Genomic DNA, 4,846 nt, shown 5'->3' with positions numbered 1-4,846 from the left:
TAGCCTCCTTGATCTCGTGGTAGATCTACTCTTGTAACACACATCATCAATATTAATCAAGCAGGACGTAGGGTTTTACCTCCATCAAGAGGGCCCGAACCTGGGTAAAACATCGTGTCCCTTGTCTCCTGTTACCATCCGCCTAGACGCACAGTTCGGGACCCCCTACCCGAGATCCGCCGGTTTTGACACCGACATTGGTGCTTTCATTGAGAGTTCCTCCGTGTCGTCACCGATAGGCTCGATGGCCTCTTCGATCATCAACAACGACGCAGTCCAGGGTGAGACCTTCCTCCCTGGACAGATCTTCGTATTTGACGGCTTCGCACTGCAGGCCAATTCACTTGGCCATCTGGAGCAGATCGAAAGCTACGCCCCTAGCCGTCAGGTCAGATTTGGAAGTTTGAACTTCACGACTGACATTCGCGGGGACTAGATCTTCGATGGGTTCGGGCCACAGCCAAGCGCGCCGCACTGTCACGATGGGCATGATTTAGCTCTGCAGCCGGACAGCACCCCGGAGCCCGCACTCGAGTCTGCTCCGATCTTGAATTCAGAGCTGGCTGCGCAGATCGAGGACGGATGGTTAGACACCGTCTCAGGAGCTGCAACCTCTACAGCGATAGAGCTGAACACTGACCTTGTCCCTCATGAAGCTCGTGACTCCGTGGTGCCGGACTCCTTGCCGGACTCCGAACCTCCCACGCTCCCTCCAATCGAATCCGGTTGGGTGCCGGTCATGGATTTCACCGCTGCAGACATCTTTCAACAGTCACCTTTCGGCGACAACTTGAGTTCGCTAAACTGTCTCTCGCTATCAGGAGAGCCCTGGCCGGACTGCGGTCAGGACGGTTGGGATGCGGACTACGAAGAAATTCAAAGCCCACCCACTACCCACTTAATAGCCACTGTCGACGATCTAACCGACATGCTAGACTACGACTCCGAAGACATCGACGGTATGGACGACGATGCCGGAGACGACCAAGAACCAGCGCCTACCGGGCACTGGAAAGCCACCTCATCATATGACATATACATGGTGGATATCCCAAAGGATGGGAATGGCGAAGGAACAGTGGAGGATGACCCCTCCAAGAAACAGCCCAAGCGCCGGCATCAGCGACGCTGCTCTAAATCCCGCCACAGCAAGAATGATGATTCCGGCACCGGAGATAATAACACCCCGGACAATGCCGAAGACAACCCACTCTAGCAAGATTCAGCACAGGAGGACGGAGACGCCAGCCCTCATGAGAGAGCGGCAGAAGAAGAGGTAGAGGACTATATGCCTCCCTCCGGAGACGAGGCAAGCCTCGACAACGACGAATTCGTCGTACCTGAGGATCCCGTCAAACAAGAGCGTTTTAAACGCAGGCTTATGGCCACATCAAACAGCCTCAAGAAAAAGCAGCAACAGCTTAGAGCTGATCAAGATCTGCCAGCCGACAGATGGACTGAAGTCCTCGCGGCCGAAGAGCATGAGCTCGAACGCCCCTCCAAAAGTTACCCTAAACGCAAGCTGCTCCCCCGATTAGAGGAGGAGGCGTATGAACCTGCATCACCAGTAGACAATACGGCTGACCGACCACCCCGTGGTCGCGACAGAGAGGCCCCTAGGCCCTTCACTAGAACCGTACCCCGGCATCGCTCGAAAAGCACAAAGCCACAGGGGAACGCTCCAGACTTGCGGGATATATTGGAGGATAAGGCAAGACAATCAAGATCGATCTATGGATCGCGTGGGCGCCCCATGATACGTGACAACAACCGTCGCGCCGGACACAGTAAGTCCGGCCGGGTCGAACAAAATAGACAAAGCTCTTTCGAGCTCCGTCGTGATATCGCCCAGTACAGAGGCGCCGCACACCCACTATGCTTCACAGACGAAGTAATGGATCATCAAATCCCCGAAGGGTTTAAACCCGTGAACATTGAATCCTACGATGGCACAACAGACCCCGCGGTTTGGATCGAAGACTATCTCCTTCACATCCATATGGCCCGCGGTGATGATCTTCACACCATCAAATATCTCCCACTCAAGCTTAAAGGACCAGCCCGACATTGGCTTAATAGCTTGCCAGCAGAGTCAATCGAGAGTTGGGAAGACCTGGAAGCCGCATTCCTCGACAACTTCCAAGGCACGTATGTGCGACCACCAGACGGTGATGACCTAAGCCACATAATTCAGCAGCCATACGAATCGGCCAGACAATTCTGGACACGGTTCTTAACCAAGAAAAACCAAATCGTCGATTGTCCGTATGCGGAGGCCCTCGCAGCCTTCAAACATAACATCCGCGACGAGTGGCTTGCCCGGCACCTGGGACAGGAAAAGCCGAAATCTATGGCAGCCCTCACATCACTCATGACCCGCTTCTGCGCGGGTGAGGACAGCTGGCTAGCACGCAGCAATAACCTCAGCAAAAATTCTGGCAGTCCGGATTTCAAGGACCGTAATGGCAGGTCACGTCGCAACAAAAACAAACGCCGCATTAACGGTGATAACAGTGAAGATACGGTAGTCAATGCCGGATTCAGAACCCGGTCAGCGGAAAAAGCCATTCAAAAGAACTAATCCGGGTCCGTCCAATTTGGACCGAATACTCGACCGCTCGTGCCAGATACACGGCACCCCCGAAAAGCCAGCCAACCACACCAACAGGGACTGTTGGGTATTCAAGCAGGCAGGCAAGTTAATTGCCAAAAACAATGACAAGGGGCTGCATAGCGATGACGAGGAAGAGACCCGACCGCCGAACAATAGAGGACAGAAGGGTTTCTCCCCACAGGTGCAGACGGTGAACATGATATACGCAACGCACATACCCAAAAGGGAGCGGAAACATGCACTCAGGGATGTATACGCGATGGAGCCAATTGCCCCGAAGTTCAATCCATGGTCCTCCTGCCCGATCACTTTTGACCAAAGGGACCACCCCACCAGCATCCGCCATGGCGGATTCTCCGCATTGGTTCTAGACCCAATCGTCGATGGATTTCACCTCACCAGAGTCCTGATGGGCGGCGGCAGCAGCCTGAACCTGCTTTATCAGGACACAGTGTGCAAAATGGGCATAGACCCCTCAAGGATTAAACCTACCAAGACGACCTTTAAAGGCATCATACCAGGTGTAGAAGCCAATTGTACAGGCTCAGTTACACTGGAAGTGGTCTTCGGATCACTGGAAAACTTCCGAAGTGAGGAGTTAATCTTTGACATAGTTCCGTTCCGCAGCGGCTATCATGCTCTGCTCGGACGTACCGCGTTCGCAAAGTTCAACGCGGTGCCGCACTACGCATACCTCAAGCTCAAGATGCCATGCCCTCGAGGAGTCATCACGGTCAACGGAAACACTGAACGCTCTCTCCGAACGGAGGAACATACAGCGGCTCTCGCGGCAAAAGTACAGTGCAGCCTCTTAAGGCAATTCTCGAGTCCGGCCGCTAAGCGACCGGACACGGCTAAACGCGCCCGGAGTAACATACAACAAGACCACCTGGCACGTTCCGAGCACGCGTAGCAGTGCGGCCCCAACCCCAACCCCTACAAAACGTCAAGACAGGTCCTTCGCGTACACCATTACGCTCTGAAGATACCATGGGCATCGGGAGAGGGGCACGACCACGATAGGCCCAGAATACGGCTTAACCACACCAGGGGCTCTCAAGTGTGTCATTCTTTTTTTATTTTCTTTTTTTTACCCACAGGACTCCGTTCATCAGAGGCCCTGTCCGGCAGCAGACCTGCCGAACTCACGATGCAACATCGAGGGAAGGAGAAAGGCTACAACGAATATCCAGGTGGTCTCCATTACGAGCATTAAATCTGTTTTATGCACCATTCCGCAGCCTACCCCTGGAGGGGGACATGTTTAACAGTCCCACCCCTTGCTTATTGCACCATTTGTATCGTTCTGCACTTACAGCAGTTTTTTCTTGAATAAGTAATGCAGCACCTTTTTGCTTCCAATTGCATTTCTCTTTTATACATATGTTCATTTGTGACATGTCGCATCCGTACGTTTTGGTACGGCTAAATACACCAGGGGCTTATGTTTCCCGCATCATGGTGTGATAAGTCCGAACACTTTCACAAGTGCGGCACCCCGAACTTATAACATTATATGCATCGGCTCCGAATCATGTCTTGGGTCAATAGTTGGGTTTGCCCGGCTCCCTTGTTTTGGTACCTTACGTTCCGTTGTATCGGCTAAGGTAGCACCGGGATAACCACTGCGATTGCGCCCCAGTTGAGCTGGGCGAGCGCCTCAGTGGAGAAAGCTAAAACTGACCGTCATGATGAGGCGAGAGCTAGTCGCTGTTCGAGAGGTTTTTTGCGAGTCCTTAAAGACTTATGCCGCTTAGAGCGAGGAGCCGACTTCGTCCGGCCTAGGCGTGGATAGCGCCCCAAATTCGGCCTTCCGAAGACTAGGGGCTTCGCCGAAATTTAAAATTATAGAATTCTATGGCTAAGTGAGTGTGTTCAAGCATTAGAAGTCTGGTTGCCTTGTTCGTTGTGTTGAGAGCCTCCCTAGATGGACCCAAATATGGGAACAAGAGTGCTCAAATTTATCCCAAACACCCCAGCACTCGTGGCATGGGGGCTGAAGCCGACGACTTGCCATCTCTCAGATTTGATAAACAGCCGCATAGAAGGTAATATTTTAAATTAAAATGCATTGCTTAGCGCAAATGAACTAAGTTTTCAGCGCACAGGATAACAAAATGCGAGTCTACTCAAATATTACATCTTTGGAGCACTCACCCGCAATAGTGCGGGCGCCCTTCAGCACACTCTTATAATACATCTCGGGCGTGCGATGCTCCTTGCCCTGTGGTG

This window comes from Triticum aestivum, chromosome 7B (assembly GCF_018294505.1).
Source record: "Triticum aestivum cultivar Chinese Spring chromosome 7B, IWGSC CS RefSeq v2.1, whole genome shotgun sequence".
In the NCBI taxonomy this organism is placed as follows: Eukaryota; Viridiplantae; Streptophyta; class Magnoliopsida; order Poales; family Poaceae; genus Triticum; species Triticum aestivum.
This window is presented reverse-complemented; position numbering follows the sequence as displayed.